Source organism: Schistocerca nitens, unplaced genomic scaffold (assembly GCF_023898315.1).
Source record: "Schistocerca nitens isolate TAMUIC-IGC-003100 unplaced genomic scaffold, iqSchNite1.1 HiC_scaffold_226, whole genome shotgun sequence".
Lineage (NCBI taxonomy): Eukaryota > Metazoa > Arthropoda > Insecta > Orthoptera > Acrididae > Schistocerca > Schistocerca nitens.
In genome coordinates, this window is record NW_026045767.1 from 104,964 (window position 1) to 121,953 (window position 16,990).

The 16,990-nt window shown below is 54.3% G+C and overlaps 39 non-coding genes across 39 annotated transcripts; 31 read left to right on the plus strand and 8 right to left on the minus strand.

Annotated features, from left to right (window-relative positions):
* Nucleotides 1-118: 118 nt before the first annotated feature.
* Nucleotides 119-190, plus strand: Trnae-uuc (transfer RNA glutamic acid (anticodon UUC)). The gene has a single exon. It is a non-coding gene; the product is annotated as a tRNA-Glu (tRNA).
* A 198-nt stretch (nucleotides 191-388) lies between these two features.
* Trnai-aau (transfer RNA isoleucine (anticodon AAU)) lies at nucleotides 389-462 on the plus strand. The gene has a single exon. It is a non-coding gene; the product is annotated as a tRNA-Ile (tRNA).
* A 598-nt stretch (nucleotides 463-1,060) lies between these two features.
* On the minus strand, nucleotides 1,061-1,132 carry Trnag-ucc (transfer RNA glycine (anticodon UCC)). The gene has a single exon. It is a non-coding gene; the product is annotated as a tRNA-Gly (tRNA).
* A 347-nt stretch (nucleotides 1,133-1,479) lies between these two features.
* Nucleotides 1,480-1,550, plus strand: Trnag-gcc (transfer RNA glycine (anticodon GCC)). Its single transcript has one exon. It is a non-coding gene; the product is annotated as a tRNA-Gly (tRNA).
* Nucleotides 1,551-1,931: 381 nt separating this feature from the next.
* Trnam-cau (transfer RNA methionine (anticodon CAU)) lies at nucleotides 1,932-2,004 on the plus strand. The gene has a single exon. It is a non-coding gene; the product is annotated as a tRNA-Met (tRNA).
* A 305-nt stretch (nucleotides 2,005-2,309) lies between these two features.
* Nucleotides 2,310-2,381, plus strand: Trnae-uuc (transfer RNA glutamic acid (anticodon UUC)). Its single transcript has one exon. It is a non-coding gene; the product is annotated as a tRNA-Glu (tRNA).
* Nucleotides 2,382-2,579: 198 nt separating this feature from the next.
* Trnai-aau (transfer RNA isoleucine (anticodon AAU)) lies at nucleotides 2,580-2,653 on the plus strand. The gene has a single exon. It is a non-coding gene; the product is annotated as a tRNA-Ile (tRNA).
* A 598-nt stretch (nucleotides 2,654-3,251) lies between these two features.
* On the minus strand, nucleotides 3,252-3,323 carry Trnag-ucc (transfer RNA glycine (anticodon UCC)). The gene has a single exon. It is a non-coding gene; the product is annotated as a tRNA-Gly (tRNA).
* Nucleotides 3,324-3,670: 347 nt separating this feature from the next.
* On the plus strand, nucleotides 3,671-3,741 carry Trnag-gcc (transfer RNA glycine (anticodon GCC)). Its single transcript has one exon. It is a non-coding gene; the product is annotated as a tRNA-Gly (tRNA).
* A 381-nt stretch (nucleotides 3,742-4,122) lies between these two features.
* Nucleotides 4,123-4,195, plus strand: Trnam-cau (transfer RNA methionine (anticodon CAU)). Its single transcript has one exon. It is a non-coding gene; the product is annotated as a tRNA-Met (tRNA).
* Nucleotides 4,196-4,500: 305 nt separating this feature from the next.
* Trnae-uuc (transfer RNA glutamic acid (anticodon UUC)) lies at nucleotides 4,501-4,572 on the plus strand. Its single transcript has one exon. It is a non-coding gene; the product is annotated as a tRNA-Glu (tRNA).
* Nucleotides 4,573-4,770: 198 nt separating this feature from the next.
* Trnai-aau (transfer RNA isoleucine (anticodon AAU)) lies at nucleotides 4,771-4,844 on the plus strand. The gene has a single exon. It is a non-coding gene; the product is annotated as a tRNA-Ile (tRNA).
* A 598-nt stretch (nucleotides 4,845-5,442) lies between these two features.
* Nucleotides 5,443-5,514, minus strand: Trnag-ucc (transfer RNA glycine (anticodon UCC)). Its single transcript has one exon. It is a non-coding gene; the product is annotated as a tRNA-Gly (tRNA).
* A 347-nt stretch (nucleotides 5,515-5,861) lies between these two features.
* Trnag-gcc (transfer RNA glycine (anticodon GCC)) lies at nucleotides 5,862-5,932 on the plus strand. The gene has a single exon. It is a non-coding gene; the product is annotated as a tRNA-Gly (tRNA).
* A 381-nt stretch (nucleotides 5,933-6,313) lies between these two features.
* On the plus strand, nucleotides 6,314-6,386 carry Trnam-cau (transfer RNA methionine (anticodon CAU)). Its single transcript has one exon. It is a non-coding gene; the product is annotated as a tRNA-Met (tRNA).
* A 305-nt stretch (nucleotides 6,387-6,691) lies between these two features.
* On the plus strand, nucleotides 6,692-6,763 carry Trnae-uuc (transfer RNA glutamic acid (anticodon UUC)). Its single transcript has one exon. It is a non-coding gene; the product is annotated as a tRNA-Glu (tRNA).
* Nucleotides 6,764-6,961: 198 nt separating this feature from the next.
* Nucleotides 6,962-7,035, plus strand: Trnai-aau (transfer RNA isoleucine (anticodon AAU)). The gene has a single exon. It is a non-coding gene; the product is annotated as a tRNA-Ile (tRNA).
* Nucleotides 7,036-7,633: 598 nt separating this feature from the next.
* Nucleotides 7,634-7,705, minus strand: Trnag-ucc (transfer RNA glycine (anticodon UCC)). Its single transcript has one exon. It is a non-coding gene; the product is annotated as a tRNA-Gly (tRNA).
* Nucleotides 7,706-8,052: 347 nt separating this feature from the next.
* On the plus strand, nucleotides 8,053-8,123 carry Trnag-gcc (transfer RNA glycine (anticodon GCC)). The gene has a single exon. It is a non-coding gene; the product is annotated as a tRNA-Gly (tRNA).
* Nucleotides 8,124-8,504: 381 nt separating this feature from the next.
* On the plus strand, nucleotides 8,505-8,577 carry Trnam-cau (transfer RNA methionine (anticodon CAU)). The gene has a single exon. It is a non-coding gene; the product is annotated as a tRNA-Met (tRNA).
* Nucleotides 8,578-8,882: 305 nt separating this feature from the next.
* Trnae-uuc (transfer RNA glutamic acid (anticodon UUC)) lies at nucleotides 8,883-8,954 on the plus strand. Its single transcript has one exon. It is a non-coding gene; the product is annotated as a tRNA-Glu (tRNA).
* A 198-nt stretch (nucleotides 8,955-9,152) lies between these two features.
* Nucleotides 9,153-9,226, plus strand: Trnai-aau (transfer RNA isoleucine (anticodon AAU)). The gene has a single exon. It is a non-coding gene; the product is annotated as a tRNA-Ile (tRNA).
* A 598-nt stretch (nucleotides 9,227-9,824) lies between these two features.
* On the minus strand, nucleotides 9,825-9,896 carry Trnag-ucc (transfer RNA glycine (anticodon UCC)). Its single transcript has one exon. It is a non-coding gene; the product is annotated as a tRNA-Gly (tRNA).
* A 347-nt stretch (nucleotides 9,897-10,243) lies between these two features.
* On the plus strand, nucleotides 10,244-10,314 carry Trnag-gcc (transfer RNA glycine (anticodon GCC)). Its single transcript has one exon. It is a non-coding gene; the product is annotated as a tRNA-Gly (tRNA).
* Nucleotides 10,315-10,695: 381 nt separating this feature from the next.
* Trnam-cau (transfer RNA methionine (anticodon CAU)) lies at nucleotides 10,696-10,768 on the plus strand. The gene has a single exon. It is a non-coding gene; the product is annotated as a tRNA-Met (tRNA).
* A 305-nt stretch (nucleotides 10,769-11,073) lies between these two features.
* Trnae-uuc (transfer RNA glutamic acid (anticodon UUC)) lies at nucleotides 11,074-11,145 on the plus strand. The gene has a single exon. It is a non-coding gene; the product is annotated as a tRNA-Glu (tRNA).
* Nucleotides 11,146-11,343: 198 nt separating this feature from the next.
* On the plus strand, nucleotides 11,344-11,417 carry Trnai-aau (transfer RNA isoleucine (anticodon AAU)). The gene has a single exon. It is a non-coding gene; the product is annotated as a tRNA-Ile (tRNA).
* Nucleotides 11,418-12,015: 598 nt separating this feature from the next.
* On the minus strand, nucleotides 12,016-12,087 carry Trnag-ucc (transfer RNA glycine (anticodon UCC)). Its single transcript has one exon. It is a non-coding gene; the product is annotated as a tRNA-Gly (tRNA).
* A 347-nt stretch (nucleotides 12,088-12,434) lies between these two features.
* Trnag-gcc (transfer RNA glycine (anticodon GCC)) lies at nucleotides 12,435-12,505 on the plus strand. Its single transcript has one exon. It is a non-coding gene; the product is annotated as a tRNA-Gly (tRNA).
* Nucleotides 12,506-12,886: 381 nt separating this feature from the next.
* Trnam-cau (transfer RNA methionine (anticodon CAU)) lies at nucleotides 12,887-12,959 on the plus strand. The gene has a single exon. It is a non-coding gene; the product is annotated as a tRNA-Met (tRNA).
* Nucleotides 12,960-13,264: 305 nt separating this feature from the next.
* Trnae-uuc (transfer RNA glutamic acid (anticodon UUC)) lies at nucleotides 13,265-13,336 on the plus strand. The gene has a single exon. It is a non-coding gene; the product is annotated as a tRNA-Glu (tRNA).
* Nucleotides 13,337-13,534: 198 nt separating this feature from the next.
* Nucleotides 13,535-13,608, plus strand: Trnai-aau (transfer RNA isoleucine (anticodon AAU)). Its single transcript has one exon. It is a non-coding gene; the product is annotated as a tRNA-Ile (tRNA).
* Nucleotides 13,609-14,206: 598 nt separating this feature from the next.
* On the minus strand, nucleotides 14,207-14,278 carry Trnag-ucc (transfer RNA glycine (anticodon UCC)). Its single transcript has one exon. It is a non-coding gene; the product is annotated as a tRNA-Gly (tRNA).
* A 347-nt stretch (nucleotides 14,279-14,625) lies between these two features.
* On the plus strand, nucleotides 14,626-14,696 carry Trnag-gcc (transfer RNA glycine (anticodon GCC)). The gene has a single exon. It is a non-coding gene; the product is annotated as a tRNA-Gly (tRNA).
* A 381-nt stretch (nucleotides 14,697-15,077) lies between these two features.
* On the plus strand, nucleotides 15,078-15,150 carry Trnam-cau (transfer RNA methionine (anticodon CAU)). The gene has a single exon. It is a non-coding gene; the product is annotated as a tRNA-Met (tRNA).
* Nucleotides 15,151-15,455: 305 nt separating this feature from the next.
* On the plus strand, nucleotides 15,456-15,527 carry Trnae-uuc (transfer RNA glutamic acid (anticodon UUC)). The gene has a single exon. It is a non-coding gene; the product is annotated as a tRNA-Glu (tRNA).
* Nucleotides 15,528-15,725: 198 nt separating this feature from the next.
* Nucleotides 15,726-15,799, plus strand: Trnai-aau (transfer RNA isoleucine (anticodon AAU)). The gene has a single exon. It is a non-coding gene; the product is annotated as a tRNA-Ile (tRNA).
* Nucleotides 15,800-16,397: 598 nt separating this feature from the next.
* Nucleotides 16,398-16,469, minus strand: Trnag-ucc (transfer RNA glycine (anticodon UCC)). The gene has a single exon. It is a non-coding gene; the product is annotated as a tRNA-Gly (tRNA).
* Nucleotides 16,470-16,816: 347 nt separating this feature from the next.
* Trnag-gcc (transfer RNA glycine (anticodon GCC)) lies at nucleotides 16,817-16,887 on the plus strand. The gene has a single exon. It is a non-coding gene; the product is annotated as a tRNA-Gly (tRNA).
* The last annotated feature ends 103 nt before the right edge of the window (nucleotides 16,888-16,990 follow it).

Below are 16,990 nucleotides of genomic sequence, written 5' to 3' on the forward strand. Positions count from 1 at the left end.
GTGCGCGCCTTGCCAGTGAGTAAGCGCAAAGACGCTCGCAAAGAGAGAAGGGCGCCGACGCGGGACACGACACGAAATGCGACAAGCGACCGTCCGAACCGGCGAAGACACCCCCACATCCGGTGTGGTCTAGTAGCTAGGATACCTGGCTTTCACCCAGGAGGCCCGGGTTCGATTCCCGGTACCGGAACGGAATTTTTTCCACACGAACTGTGACAAGTTTGAGCTGACCGAGCTGCCGTTTCCCGTCCTGCTCGCAATATAGCTACTGTTTCGTGACCGTCAGCAGAATATAGACGAGGGAAGCAGACGTCCGACGACCATAGAAATGGTGTACGGCTTCATGCCATACGTTTCCAGCGCAGGGCTGAGCAACTGCATCTGCCGAGGCCCGTTAGCTCAGTTGGTTAGAGCGTCGTGCTAATAACGCGAAGGTCGTGGGTTCGATCCCCCCACGGGCCACTAGTCTTTTACTACTACGAAAAGGCAGCGCCGATTTCAGCAGGCGAGTGTGATGACCAAAAGATCATCACCCTGCGTGGAAGTTGACAGAGGATCCGAACCCGACTTGTCGGGAAGCGCTACAGCATTCACTCGGCAATGGCCATAATATGTTGAATACACTGGTTCTCAACCGATAAAGACAAGATGAAAGAAAATGTCCGATTGCCGATTTGTAACAACTTTGGCCCTTGTCAGTACTTGGGCGGGTGAGCGCATGGGGACACAGGGTACCGTTGGCAGTTTTACTTCCTGTTTTTTCTTTCTCCTTTGTTTTTGGAGCTACAACCCGATTCGGTCATGGACACGCCACCGTGAAAGGAAGGGGGAGTGCTGTGTGCCCATCGCCTCGCCTCTCCTTACCTCTCTCAGTCGTTTCTCGTGCTTGTCGTTTTGATATAGGCCGATTTGAGAGCGTCAGCTCTCGCGTCAGCTGAGCAAAGTCGAGACAAGTCGAGACACACTATAGGCTGGTCTGCAGCGAGTAAGAAGGGGGAAAAAAAACATTAATTTAAGGGCACGTGGCGAAAGTACTCATACGCGAAATTAAAAAGCCTGTTGCGGTGGCCGGGAATCGAACCCGGATCAACTGCTTGGAAGGCAACTATGCTGACCATTACACCACCACCGCACAAGGAAGCGCCCCGACGCCGCGCTGTGTCGGCTTCCCGCCTGTCGGCAGCGGCCGAAGGTGATCGTACCTGGCAGGCGCATTTCGAGGTAGGCTAGGGGAGAACATCCAGCCGCATTCGGACGGCGTATCCGCGCACATTTCGCATCCTTTGGCAAGAGTCGGTGCCGGCACCGGCGACGCAAGAGTACGCAGAGGACCGCGTTCTGGCGGCATATTTAAGCAGTGCAGTGCAGGATTCAGCGCCTGCAGCATCTTCTCGACAGAATGCTACGGCGCTTGACGGCAGTCCCACTTTCCCTTGAGACATCTGCTCGGCAAGCAGCGTGAAGTTACTACTGGCCCGAGCATCGGTGGTTCAGTGGTAGAATGCTCGCCTGCCACGCGGGCGGCCCGGGTTCGATTCCCGGCCGATGCATCGTTTTGCTGTTCCCGCGATAATGCTGCCGTGCTGCTTGCGCTCTTGAGATGCACGATCCACAAGAATGTATAGCTGGATTCCCTTGAGAAGAACCGAGAACGCAGCACTCGCGGGTCCCCACTAGGACGCTCGCATCATGTTCTACAGACTAGCGTCGGCCTGGCCTCACAATTTGCTATGTCCAGGTGCCTCCGAGGCACTGAACGTTAACGACAAGGAGTGCTGCCTATCGTTTGCAAAAGCTGCAGCAACACCGCAATCAACTGGGCCGGCAATGCACGTCTAGCAACAGAACACGTTATCCAGGAAGTACAGTGTCTTTACGTCTAACATTGGGTATGGTACTTACCCAGTTTCCAGGAAAAACGGTTCGCCCGTGCCTCGGTAGCGCAGTAGGCAGCGCGTAAGTCTCATAATCTTAAGGTCGTGAGTTCGATCCTCACCCGGGGCATTTAATTTTCTGTGACTGATGGTGATGCTGTTGCTAGGGCACCAACTTATTTCTTGTTTGTTATCCACAACGGTTTCAACGCTTCAGCGGGAAAATGTTTACTCCCTGTTACTGCTACTTACAGCTTCCCTTTCCCTCTTCTCCCAGCACAGCATGAAGCCAAAAGCATTGCTCTGAGACGTTTGAGGTGCGCGCCTTGCCAGTGAGTAAGCGCAAAGACGCTCGCAAAGAGAGAAGGGCGCCGACGCGGGACACGACACGAAATGCGACAAGCGACCGTCCGAACCGGCGAAGACACCCCCACATCCGGTGTGGTCTAGTAGCTAGGATACCTGGCTTTCACCCAGGAGGCCCGGGTTCGATTCCCGGTACCGGAACGGAATTTTTTCCACACGAACTGTGACAAGTTTGAGCTGACCGAGCTGCCGTTTCCCGTCCTGCTCGCAATATAGCTACTGTTTCGTGACCGTCAGCAGAATATAGACGAGGGAAGCAGACGTCCGACGACCATAGAAATGGTGTACGGCTTCATGCCATACGTTTCCAGCGCAGGGCTGAGCAACTGCATCTGCCGAGGCCCGTTAGCTCAGTTGGTTAGAGCGTCGTGCTAATAACGCGAAGGTCGTGGGTTCGATCCCCCCACGGGCCACTAGTCTTTTACTACTACGAAAAGGCAGCGCCGATTTCAGCAGGCGAGTGTGATGACCAAAAGATCATCACCCTGCGTGGAAGTTGACAGAGGATCCGAACCCGACTTGTCGGGAAGCGCTACAGCATTCACTCGGCAATGGCCATAATATGTTGAATACACTGGTTCTCAACCGATAAAGACAAGATGAAAGAAAATGTCCGATTGCCGATTTGTAACAACTTTGGCCCTTGTCAGTACTTGGGCGGGTGAGCGCATGGGGACACAGGGTACCGTTGGCAGTTTTACTTCCTGTTTTTTCTTTCTCCTTTGTTTTTGGAGCTACAACCCGATTCGGTCATGGACACGCCACCGTGAAAGGAAGGGGGAGTGCTGTGTGCCCATCGCCTCGCCTCTCCTTACCTCTCTCAGTCGTTTCTCGTGCTTGTCGTTTTGATATAGGCCGATTTGAGAGCGTCAGCTCTCGCGTCAGCTGAGCAAAGTCGAGACAAGTCGAGACACACTATAGGCTGGTCTGCAGCGAGTAAGAAGGGGGAAAAAAAACATTAATTTAAGGGCACGTGGCGAAAGTACTCATACGCGAAATTAAAAAGCCTGTTGCGGTGGCCGGGAATCGAACCCGGATCAACTGCTTGGAAGGCAACTATGCTGACCATTACACCACCACCGCACAAGGAAGCGCCCCGACGCCGCGCTGTGTCGGCTTCCCGCCTGTCGGCAGCGGCCGAAGGTGATCGTACCTGGCAGGCGCATTTCGAGGTAGGCTAGGGGAGAACATCCAGCCGCATTCGGACGGCGTATCCGCGCACATTTCGCATCCTTTGGCAAGAGTCGGTGCCGGCACCGGCGACGCAAGAGTACGCAGAGGACCGCGTTCTGGCGGCATATTTAAGCAGTGCAGTGCAGGATTCAGCGCCTGCAGCATCTTCTCGACAGAATGCTACGGCGCTTGACGGCAGTCCCACTTTCCCTTGAGACATCTGCTCGGCAAGCAGCGTGAAGTTACTACTGGCCCGAGCATCGGTGGTTCAGTGGTAGAATGCTCGCCTGCCACGCGGGCGGCCCGGGTTCGATTCCCGGCCGATGCATCGTTTTGCTGTTCCCGCGATAATGCTGCCGTGCTGCTTGCGCTCTTGAGATGCACGATCCACAAGAATGTATAGCTGGATTCCCTTGAGAAGAACCGAGAACGCAGCACTCGCGGGTCCCCACTAGGACGCTCGCATCATGTTCTACAGACTAGCGTCGGCCTGGCCTCACAATTTGCTATGTCCAGGTGCCTCCGAGGCACTGAACGTTAACGACAAGGAGTGCTGCCTATCGTTTGCAAAAGCTGCAGCAACACCGCAATCAACTGGGCCGGCAATGCACGTCTAGCAACAGAACACGTTATCCAGGAAGTACAGTGTCTTTACGTCTAACATTGGGTATGGTACTTACCCAGTTTCCAGGAAAAACGGTTCGCCCGTGCCTCGGTAGCGCAGTAGGCAGCGCGTAAGTCTCATAATCTTAAGGTCGTGAGTTCGATCCTCACCCGGGGCATTTAATTTTCTGTGACTGATGGTGATGCTGTTGCTAGGGCACCAACTTATTTCTTGTTTGTTATCCACAACGGTTTCAACGCTTCAGCGGGAAAATGTTTACTCCCTGTTACTGCTACTTACAGCTTCCCTTTCCCTCTTCTCCCAGCACAGCATGAAGCCAAAAGCATTGCTCTGAGACGTTTGAGGTGCGCGCCTTGCCAGTGAGTAAGCGCAAAGACGCTCGCAAAGAGAGAAGGGCGCCGACGCGGGACACGACACGAAATGCGACAAGCGACCGTCCGAACCGGCGAAGACACCCCCACATCCGGTGTGGTCTAGTAGCTAGGATACCTGGCTTTCACCCAGGAGGCCCGGGTTCGATTCCCGGTACCGGAACGGAATTTTTTCCACACGAACTGTGACAAGTTTGAGCTGACCGAGCTGCCGTTTCCCGTCCTGCTCGCAATATAGCTACTGTTTCGTGACCGTCAGCAGAATATAGACGAGGGAAGCAGACGTCCGACGACCATAGAAATGGTGTACGGCTTCATGCCATACGTTTCCAGCGCAGGGCTGAGCAACTGCATCTGCCGAGGCCCGTTAGCTCAGTTGGTTAGAGCGTCGTGCTAATAACGCGAAGGTCGTGGGTTCGATCCCCCCACGGGCCACTAGTCTTTTACTACTACGAAAAGGCAGCGCCGATTTCAGCAGGCGAGTGTGATGACCAAAAGATCATCACCCTGCGTGGAAGTTGACAGAGGATCCGAACCCGACTTGTCGGGAAGCGCTACAGCATTCACTCGGCAATGGCCATAATATGTTGAATACACTGGTTCTCAACCGATAAAGACAAGATGAAAGAAAATGTCCGATTGCCGATTTGTAACAACTTTGGCCCTTGTCAGTACTTGGGCGGGTGAGCGCGTGGGGACACAGGGTACCGTTGGCAGTTTTACTTCCTGTTTTTTCTTTCTCCTTTGTTTTTGGAGCTACAACCCGATTCGGTCATGGACACGCCACCGTGAAAGGAAGGGGGAGTGCTGTGTGCCCATCGCCTCGCCTCTCCTTACCTCTCTCAGTCGTTTCTCGTGCTTGTCGTTTTGATATAGGCCGATTTGAGAGCGTCAGCTCTCGCGTCAGCTGAGCAAAGTCGAGACAAGTCGAGACACACTATAGGCTGGTCTGCAGCGAGTAAGAAGGGGGAAAAAAAACATTAATTTAAGGGCACGTGGCGAAAGTACTCATACGCGAAATTAAAAAGCCTGTTGCGGTGGCCGGGAATCGAACCCGGATCAACTGCTTGGAAGGCAACTATGCTGACCATTACACCACCACCGCACAAGGAAGCGCCCCGACGCCGCGCTGTGTCGGCTTCCCGCCTGTCGGCAGCGGCCGAAGGTGATCGTACCTGGCAGGCGCATTTCGAGGTAGGCTAGGGGAGAACATCCAGCCGCATTCGGACGGCGTATCCGCGCACATTTCGCATCCTTTGGCAAGAGTCGGTGCCGGCACCGGCGACGCAAGAGTACGCAGAGGACCGCGTTCTGGCGGCATATTTAAGCAGTGCAGTGCAGGATTCAGCGCCTGCAGCATCTTCTCGACAGAATGCTACGGCGCTTGACGGCAGTCCCACTTTCCCTTGAGACATCTGCTCGGCAAGCAGCGTGAAGTTACTACTGGCCCGAGCATCGGTGGTTCAGTGGTAGAATGCTCGCCTGCCACGCGGGCGGCCCGGGTTCGATTCCCGGCCGATGCATCGTTTTGCTGTTCCCGCGATAATGCTGCCGTGCTGCTTGCGCTCTTGAGATGCACGATCCACAAGAATGTATAGCTGGATTCCCTTGAGAAGAACCGAGAACGCAGCACTCGCGGGTCCCCACTAGGACGCTCGCATCATGTTCTACAGACTAGCGTCGGCCTGGCCTCACAATTTGCTATGTCCAGGTGCCTCCGAGGCACTGAACGTTAACGACAAGGAGTGCTGCCTATCGTTTGCAAAAGCTGCAGCAACACCGCAATCAACTGGGCCGGCAATGCACGTCTAGCAACAGAACACGTTATCCAGGAAGTACAGTGTCTTTACGTCTAACATTGGGTATGGTACTTACCCAGTTTCCAGGAAAAACGGTTCGCCCGTGCCTCGGTAGCGCAGTAGGCAGCGCGTAAGTCTCATAATCTTAAGGTCGTGAGTTCGATCCTCACCCGGGACATTTAATTTTCTGTGACTGATGGTGATGCTGTTGCTAGGGCACCAACTTATTTCTTGTTTGTTATCCACAACGGTTTCAACGCTTCAGCGGGAAAATGTTTACTCCCTGTTACTGCTACTTACAGCTTCCCTTTCCCTCTTCTCCCAGCACAGCATGAAGCCAAAAGCATTGCTCTGAGACGTTTGAGGTGCGCGCCTTGCCAGTGAGTAAGCGCAAAGACGCTCGCAAAGAGAGAAGGGCGCCGACGCGGGACACGACACGAAATGCGACAAGCGACCGTCCGAACCGGCGAAGACACCCCCACATCCGGTGTGGTCTAGTAGCTAGGATACCTGGCTTTCACCCAGGAGGCCCGGGTTCGATTCCCGGTACCGGAACGGAATTTTTTCCACACGAACTGTGACAAGTTTGAGCTGACCGAGCTGCCGTTTCCCGTCCTGCTCGCAATATAGCTACTGTTTCGTGACCGTCAGCAGAATATAGACGAGGGAAGCAGACGTCCGACGACCATAGAAATGGTGTACGGCTTCATGCCATACGTTTCCAGCGCAGGGCTGAGCAACTGCATCTGCCGAGGCCCGTTAGCTCAGTTGGTTAGAGCGTCGTGCTAATAACGCGAAGGTCGTGGGTTCGATCCCCCCACGGGCCACTAGTCTTTTACTACTACGAAAAGGCAGCGCCGATTTCAGCAGGCGAGTGTGATGACCAAAAGATCATCACCCTGCGTGGAAGTTGACAGAGGATCCGAACCCGACTTGTCGGGAAGCGCTACAGCATTCACTCGGCAATGGCCATAATATGTTGAATACACTGGTTCTCAACCGATAAAGACAAGATGAAAGAAAATGTCCGATTGCCGATTTGTAACAACTTTGGCCCTTGTCAGTACTTGGGCGGGTGAGCGCATGGGGACACAGGGTACCGTTGGCAGTTTTACTTCCTGTTTTTTCTTTCTCCTTTGTTTTTGGAGCTACAACCCGATTCGGTCATGGACACGCCACCGTGAAAGGAAGGGGGAGTGCTGTGTGCCCATCGCCTCGCCTCTCCTTACCTCTCTCAGTCGTTTCTCGTGCTTGTCGTTTTGATATAGGCCGATTTGAGAGCGTCAGCTCTCGCGTCAGCTGAGCAAAGTCGAGACAAGTCGAGACACACTATAGGCTGGTCTGCAGCGAGTAAGAAGGGGGAAAAAAAACATTAATTTAAGGGCACGTGGCGAAAGTACTCATACGCGAAATTAAAAAGCCTGTTGCGGTGGCCGGGAATCGAACCCGGATCAACTGCTTGGAAGGCAACTATGCTGACCATTACACCACCACCGCACAAGGAAGCGCCCCGACGCCGCGCTGTGTCGGCTTCCCGCCTGTCGGCAGCGGCCGAAGGTGATCGTACCTGGCAGGCGCATTTCGAGGTAGGCTAGGGGAGAACATCCAGCCGCATTCGGACGGCGTATCCGCGCACATTTCGCATCCTTTGGCAAGAGTCGGTGCCGGCACCGGCGACGCAAGAGTACGCAGAGGACCGCGTTCTGGCGGCATATTTAAGCAGTGCAGTGCAGGATTCAGCGCCTGCAGCATCTTCTCGACAGAATGCTACGGCGCTTGACGGCAGTCCCACTTTCCCTTGAGACATCTGCTCGGCAAGCAGCGTGAAGTTACTACTGGCCCGAGCATCGGTGGTTCAGTGGTAGAATGCTCGCCTGCCACGCGGGCGGCCCGGGTTCGATTCCCGGCCGATGCATCGTTTTGCTGTTCCCGCGATAATGCTGCCGTGCTGCTTGCGCTCTTGAGATGCACGATCCACAAGAATGTATAGCTGGATTCCCTTGAGAAGAACCGAGAACGCAGCACTCGCGGGTCCCCACTAGGACGCTCGCATCATGTTCTACAGACTAGCGTCGGCCTGGCCTCACAATTTGCTATGTCCAGGTGCCTCCGAGGCACTGAACGTTAACGACAAGGAGTGCTGCCTATCGTTTGCAAAAGCTGCAGCAACACCGCAATCAACTGGGCCGGCAATGCACGTCTAGCAACAGAACACGTTATCCAGGAAGTACAGTGTCTTTACGTCTAACATTGGGTATGGTACTTACCCAGTTTCCAGGAAAAACGGTTCGCCCGTGCCTCGGTAGCGCAGTAGGCAGCGCGTAAGTCTCATAATCTTAAGGTCGTGAGTTCGATCCTCACCCGGGGCATTTAATTTTCTGTGACTGATGGTGATGCTGTTGCTAGGGCACCAACTTATTTCTTGTTTGTTATCCACAACGGTTTCAACGCTTCAGCGGGAAAATGTTTACTCCCTGTTACTGCTACTTACAGCTTCCCTTTCCCTCTTCTCCCAGCACAGCATGAAGCCAAAAGCATTGCTCTGAGACGTTTGAGGTGCGCGCCTTGCCAGTGAGTAAGCGCAAAGACGCTCGCAAAGAGAGAAGGGCGCCGACGCGGGACACGACACGAAATGCGACAAGCGACCGTCCGAACCGGCGAAGACACCCCCACATCCGGTGTGGTCTAGTAGCTAGGATACCTGGCTTTCACCCAGGAGGCCCGGGTTCGATTCCCGGTACCGGAACGGAATTTTTTCCACACGAACTGTGACAAGTTTGAGCTGACCGAGCTGCCGTTTCCCGTCCTGCTCGCAATATAGCTACTGTTTCGTGACCGTCAGCAGAATATAGACGAGGGAAGCAGACGTCCGACGACCATAGAAATGGTGTACGGCTTCATGCCATACGTTTCCAGCGCAGGGCTGAGCAACTGCATCTGCCGAGGCCCGTTAGCTCAGTTGGTTAGAGCGTCGTGCTAATAACGCGAAGGTCGTGGGTTCGATCCCCCCACGGGCCACTAGTCTTTTACTACTACGAAAAGGCAGCGCCGATTTCAGCAGGCGAGTGTGATGACCAAAAGATCATCACCCTGCGTGGAAGTTGACAGAGGATCCGAACCCGACTTGTCGGGAAGCGCTACAGCATTCACTCGGCAATGGCCATAATATGTTGAATACACTGGTTCTCAACCGATAAAGACAAGATGAAAGAAAATGTCCGATTGCCGATTTGTAACAACTTTGGCCCTTGTCAGTACTTGGGCGGGTGAGCGCGTGGGGACACAGGGTACCGTTGGCAGTTTTACTTCCTGTTTTTTCTTTCTCCTTTGTTTTTGGAGCTACAACCCGATTCGGTCATGGACACGCCACCGTGAAAGGAAGGGGGAGTGCTGTGTGCCCATCGCCTCGCCTCTCCTTACCTCTCTCAGTCGTTTCTCGTGCTTGTCGTTTTGATATAGGCCGATTTGAGAGCGTCAGCTCTCGCGTCAGCTGAGCAAAGTCGAGACAAGTCGAGACACACTATAGGCTGGTCTGCAGCGAGTAAGAAGGGGGAAAAAAAACATTAATTTAAGGGCACGTGGCGAAAGTACTCATACGCGAAATTAAAAAGCCTGTTGCGGTGGCCGGGAATCGAACCCGGATCAACTGCTTGGAAGGCAACTATGCTGACCATTACACCACCACCGCACAAGGAAGCGCCCCGACGCCGCGCTGTGTCGGCTTCCCGCCTGTCGGCAGCGGCCGAAGGTGATCGTACCTGGCAGGCGCATTTCGAGGTAGGCTAGGGGAGAACATCCAGCCGCATTCGGACGGCGTATCCGCGCACATTTCGCATCCTTTGGCAAGAGTCGGTGCCGGCACCGGCGACGCAAGAGTACGCAGAGGACCGCGTTCTGGCGGCATATTTAAGCAGTGCAGTGCAGGATTCAGCGCCTGCAGCATCTTCTCGACAGAATGCTACGGCGCTTGACGGCAGTCCCACTTTCCCTTGAGACATCTGCTCGGCAAGCAGCGTGAAGTTACTACTGGCCCGAGCATCGGTGGTTCAGTGGTAGAATGCTCGCCTGCCACGCGGGCGGCCCGGGTTCGATTCCCGGCCGATGCATCGTTTTGCTGTTCCCGCGATAATGCTGCCGTGCTGCTTGCGCTCTTGAGATGCACGATCCACAAGAATGTATAGCTGGATTCCCTTGAGAAGAACCGAGAACGCAGCACTCGCGGGTCCCCACTAGGACGCTCGCATCATGTTCTACAGACTAGCGTCGGCCTGGCCTCACAATTTGCTATGTCCAGGTGCCTCCGAGGCACTGAACGTTAACGACAAGGAGTGCTGCCTATCGTTTGCAAAAGCTGCAGCAACACCGCAATCAACTGGGCCGGCAATGCACGTCTAGCAACAGAACACGTTATCCAGGAAGTACAGTGTCTTTACGTCTAACATTGGGTATGGTACTTACCCAGTTTCCAGGAAAAACGGTTCGCCCGTGCCTCGGTAGCGCAGTAGGCAGCGCGTAAGTCTCATAATCTTAAGGTCGTGAGTTCGATCCTCACCCGGGACATTTAATTTTCTGTGACTGATGGTGATGCTGTTGCTAGGGCACCAACTTATTTCTTGTTTGTTATCCACAACGGTTTCAACGCTTCAGCGGGAAAATGTTTACTCCCTGTTACTGCTACTTACAGCTTCCCTTTCCCTCTTCTCCCAGCACAGCATGAAGCCAAAAGCATTGCTCTGAGACGTTTGAGGTGCGCGCCTTGCCAGTGAGTAAGCGCAAAGACGCTCGCAAAGAGAGAAGGGCGCCGACGCGGGACACGACACGAAATGCGACAAGCGACCGTCCGAACCGGCGAAGACACCCCCACATCCGGTGTGGTCTAGTAGCTAGGATACCTGGCTTTCACCCAGGAGGCCCGGGTTCGATTCCCGGTACCGGAACGGAATTTTTTCCACACGAACTGTGACAAGTTTGAGCTGACCGAGCTGCCGTTTCCCGTCCTGCTCGCAATATAGCTACTGTTTCGTGACCGTCAGCAGAATATAGACGAGGGAAGCAGACGTCCGACGACCATAGAAATGGTGTACGGCTTCATGCCATACGTTTCCAGCGCAGGGCTGAGCAACTGCATCTGCCGAGGCCCGTTAGCTCAGTTGGTTAGAGCGTCGTGCTAATAACGCGAAGGTCGTGGGTTCGATCCCCCCACGGGCCACTAGTCTTTTACTACTACGAAAAGGCAGCGCCGATTTCAGCAGGCGAGTGTGATGACCAAAAGATCATCACCCTGCGTGGAAGTTGACAGAGGATCCGAACCCGACTTGTCGGGAAGCGCTACAGCATTCACTCGGCAATGGCCATAATATGTTGAATACACTGGTTCTCAACCGATAAAGACAAGATGAAAGAAAATGTCCGATTGCCGATTTGTAACAACTTTGGCCCTTGTCAGTACTTGGGCGGGTGAGCGCATGGGGACACAGGGTACCGTTGGCAGTTTTACTTCCTGTTTTTTCTTTCTCCTTTGTTTTTGGAGCTACAACCCGATTCGGTCATGGACACGCCACCGTGAAAGGAAGGGGGAGTGCTGTGTGCCCATCGCCTCGCCTCTCCTTACCTCTCTCAGTCGTTTCTCGTGCTTGTCGTTTTGATATAGGCCGATTTGAGAGCGTCAGCTCTCGCGTCAGCTGAGCAAAGTCGAGACAAGTCGAGACACACTATAGGCTGGTCTGCAGCGAGTAAGAAGGGGGAAAAAAAACATTAATTTAAGGGCACGTGGCGAAAGTACTCATACGCGAAATTAAAAAGCCTGTTGCGGTGGCCGGGAATCGAACCCGGATCAACTGCTTGGAAGGCAACTATGCTGACCATTACACCACCACCGCACAAGGAAGCGCCCCGACGCCGCGCTGTGTCGGCTTCCCGCCTGTCGGCAGCGGCCGAAGGTGATCGTACCTGGCAGGCGCATTTCGAGGTAGGCTAGGGGAGAACATCCAGCCGCATTCGGACGGCGTATCCGCGCACATTTCGCATCCTTTGGCAAGAGTCGGTGCCGGCACCGGCGACGCAAGAGTACGCAGAGGACCGCGTTCTGGCGGCATATTTAAGCAGTGCAGTGCAGGATTCAGCGCCTGCAGCATCTTCTCGACAGAATGCTACGGCGCTTGACGGCAGTCCCACTTTCCCTTGAGACATCTGCTCGGCAAGCAGCGTGAAGTTACTACTGGCCCGAGCATCGGTGGTTCAGTGGTAGAATGCTCGCCTGCCACGCGGGCGGCCCGGGTTCGATTCCCGGCCGATGCATCGTTTTGCTGTTCCCGCGATAATGCTGCCGTGCTGCTTGCGCTCTTGAGATGCACGATCCACAAGAATGTATAGCTGGATTCCCTTGAGAAGAACCGAGAACGCAGCACTCGCGGGTCCCCACTAGGACGCTCGCATCATGTTCTACAGACTAGCGTCGGCCTGGCCTCACAATTTGCTATGTCCAGGTGCCTCCGAGGCACTGAACGTTAACGACAAGGAGTGCTGCCTATCGTTTGCAAAAGCTGCAGCAACACCGCAATCAACTGGGCCGGCAATGCACGTCTAGCAACAGAACACGTTATCCAGGAAGTACAGTGTCTTTACGTCTAACATTGGGTATGGTACTTACCCAGTTTCCAGGAAAAACGGTTCGCCCGTGCCTCGGTAGCGCAGTAGGCAGCGCGTAAGTCTCATAATCTTAAGGTCGTGAGTTCGATCCTCACCCGGGGCATTTAATTTTCTGTGACTGATGGTGATGCTGTTGCTAGGGCACCAACTTATTTCTTGTTTGTTATCCACAACGGTTTCAACGCTTCAGCGGGAAAATGTTTACTCCCTGTTACTGCTACTTACAGCTTCCCTTTCCCTCTTCTCCCAGCACAGCATGAAGCCAAAAGCATTGCTCTGAGACGTTTGAGGTGCGCGCCTTGCCAGTGAGTAAGCGCAAAGACGCTCGCAAAGAGAGAAGGGCGCCGACGCGGGACACGACACGAAATGCGACAAGCGACCGTCCGAACCGGCGAAGACACCCCCACATCCGGTGTGGTCTAGTAGCTAGGATACCTGGCTTTCACCCAGGAGGCCCGGGTTCGATTCCCGGTACCGGAACGGAATTTTTTCCACACGAACTGTGACAAGTTTGAGCTGACCGAGCTGCCGTTTCCCGTCCTGCTCGCAATATAGCTACTGTTTCGTGACCGTCAGCAGAATATAGACGAGGGAAGCAGACGTCCGACGACCATAGAAATGGTGTACGGCTTCATGCCATACGTTTCCAGCGCAGGGCTGAGCAACTGCATCTGCCGAGGCCCGTTAGCTCAGTTGGTTAGAGCGTCGTGCTAATAACGCGAAGGTCGTGGGTTCGATCCCCCCACGGGCCACTAGTCTTTTACTACTACGAAAAGGCAGCGCCGATTTCAGCAGGCGAGTGTGATGACCAAAAGATCATCACCCTGCGTGGAAGTTGACAGAGGATCCGAACCCGACTTGTCGGGAAGCGCTACAGCATTCACTCGGCAATGGCCATAATATGTTGAATACACTGGTTCTCAACCGATAAAGACAAGATGAAAGAAAATGTCCGATTGCCGATTTGTAACAACTTTGGCCCTTGTCAGTACTTGGGCGGGTGAGCGCATGGGGACACAGGGTACCGTTGGCAGTTTTACTTCCTGTTTTTTCTTTCTCCTTTGTTTTTGGAGCTACAACCCGATTCGGTCATGGACACGCCACCGTGAAAGGAAGGGGGAGTGCTGTGTGCCCATCGCCTCGCCTCTCCTTACCTCTCTCAGTCGTTTCTCGTGCTTGTCGTTTTGATATAGGCCGATTTGAGAGCGTCAGCTCTCGCGTCAGCTGAGCAAAGTCGAGACAAGTCGAGACACACTATAGGCTGGTCTGCAGCGAGTAAGAAGGGGGAAAAAAAACATTAATTTAAGGGCACGTGGCGAAAGTACTCATACGCGAAATTAAAAAGCCTGTTGCGGTGGCCGGGAATCGAACCCGGATCAACTGCTTGGAAGGCAACTATGCTGACCATTACACCACCACCGCACAAGGAAGCGCCCCGACGCCGCGCTGTGTCGGCTTCCCGCCTGTCGGCAGCGGCCGAAGGTGATCGTACCTGGCAGGCGCATTTCGAGGTAGGCTAGGGGAGAACATCCAGCCGCATTCGGACGGCGTATCCGCGCACATTTCGCATCCTTTGGCAAGAGTCGGTGCCGGCACCGGCGACGCAAGAGTACGCAGAGGACCGCGTTCTGGCGGCATATTTAAGCAGTGCAGTGCAGGATTCAGCGCCTGCAGCATCTTCTCGACAGAATGCTACGGCGCTTGACGGCAGTCCCACTTTCCCTTGAGACATCTGCTCGGCAAGCAGCGTGAAGTTACTACTGGCCCGAGCATCGGTGGTTCAGTGGTAGAATGCTCGCCTGCCACGCGGGCGGCCCGGGTTCGATTCCCGGCCGATGCATCGTTTTGCTGTTCCCGCGATAATGCTGCCGTGCTGCTTGCGCTCTTGAGATGCACGATCCACAAGAATGTATAGCTGGATTCCCTTGAGAAGAACCGAGAACGCAGCACTCGCGGGTCCCCACTAGGACGCTCGCATCATGTTCTACAGACTAGCGTCGGCCTGGCCTCACAATTTGCTATGTCCAGGTGCCTCCGAGGCACTGAACGTTAACGACAAGGAGTGCTGCCTATCGTTTGCAAAAGCTGCAGCAACACCGCAATCAACTGGGCCGGCAATGCACGTCTAGCAACAGAACACGTTATCCAGGAAGTACAGTGTCTTTACGTCTAACATTGGGTATGGTACTTACCCAGTTTCCAGGAAAAACGGTTCGCCCGTGCCTCGGTAGCGCAGTAGGCAGCGCGTAAGTCTCATAATCTTAAGGTCGTGAGTTCGATCCTCACCCGGGGCATTTAATTTTCTGTGACTGATGGTGATGCTGTTGCTAGGGCACCAACTTATTTCTTGTTTGTTATCCACAACGGTTTCAACGCTTCAGCGGGAAAATGTTTACTCCCTGTTACTGCTACTTACAGCTTCCCTTTCCCTCTTCTCCCAGCACAGCATGAAGCCAAAAGCATTGCTCTGAGACGTTTGAGGTGCGCGCCTTGCCAGTGAGTAAGCGCAAAGACGCTCGCAAAGAGAGAAGGGCGCCGACGCGGGACACGACACGAAATGCGACAAGCGACCGTCCGAACCGGCGAAGACACCCCCACATCCGGTGTGGTCTAGTAGCTAGGATACCTGGCTTTCACCCAGGAGGCCCGGGTTCGATTCCCGGTACCGGAACGGAATTTTTTCCACACGAACTGTGACAAGTTTGAGCTGACCGAGCTGCCGTTTCCCGTCCTGCTCGCAATATAGCTACTGTTTCGTGACCGTCAGCAGAATATAGACGAGGGAAGCAGACGTCCGACGACCATAGAAATGGTGTACGGCTTCATGCCATACGTTTCCAGCGCAGGGCTGAGCAACTGCATCTGCCGAGGCCCGTTAGCTCAGTTGGTTAGAGCGTCGTGCTAATAACGCGAAGGTCGTGGGTTCGATCCCCCCACGGGCCACTAGTCTTTTACTACTACGAAAAGGCAGCGCCGATTTCAGCAGGCGAGTGTGATGACCAAAAGATCATCACCCTGCGTGGAAGTTGACAGAGGATCCGAACCCGACTTGTCGGGAAGCGCTACAGCATTCACTCGGCAATGGCCATAATATGTTGAATACACTGGTTCTCAACCGATAAAGACAAGATGAAAGAAAATGTCCGATTGCCGATTTGTAACAACTTTGGCCCTTGTCAGTACTTGGGCGGGTGAGCGCGTGGGGACACAGGGTACCGTTGGCAGTTTTACTTCCTGTTTTTTCTTTCTCCTTTGTTTTTGGAGCTACAACCCGATTCGGTCATGGACACGCCACCGTGAAAGGAAGGGGGAGTGCTGTGTGCCCATCGCCTCGCCTCTCCTTACCTCTCTCAGTCGTTTCTCGTGCTTGTCGTTTTGATATAGGCCGATTTGAGAGCGTCAGCTCTCGCGTCAGCTGAGCAAAGTCGAGACAAGTCGAGACACACTATAGGCTGGTCTGCAGCGAGTAAGAAGGGGGAAAAAAAACATTAATTTAAGGGCACGTGGCGAAAGTACTCATACGCGAAATTAAAAAGCCTGTTGCGGTGGCCGGGAATCGAACCCGGATCAACTGCTTGGAAGGCAACTATGCTGACCATTACACCACCACCGCACAAGGAAGCGCCCCGACGCCGCGCTGTGTCGGCTTCCCGCCTGTCGGCAGCGGCCGAAGGTGATCGTACCTGGCAGGCGCATTTCGAGGTAGGCTAGGGGAGAACATCCAGCCGCATTCGGACGGCGTATCCGCGCACATTTCGCATCCTTTGGCAAGAGTCGGTGCCGGCACCGGCGACGCAAGAGTACGCAGAGGACCGCGTTCTGGCGGCATATTTAAGCAGTGCAGTGCAGGATTCAGCGCCTGCAGCATCTTCTCGACAGAATGCTACGGCGCTTGACGGCAGTCCCACTTTCCCTTGAGACATCTGCTCGGCAAGCAGCGTGAAGTTACTACTGGCCCGAGCATCGGTGGTTCAGTGGTAGAATGCTCGCCTGCCACGCGGGCGGCCCGGGTTCGATTCCCGGCCGATGCATCGTTTTGCTGTTCCCGCGATAATGCTGCCGTGCTGCTTGCGCTCTTGAGATGCACGATCCACAAGAATGTATAGCTGGATTCCCTTGAGAAGAACCGAGAAC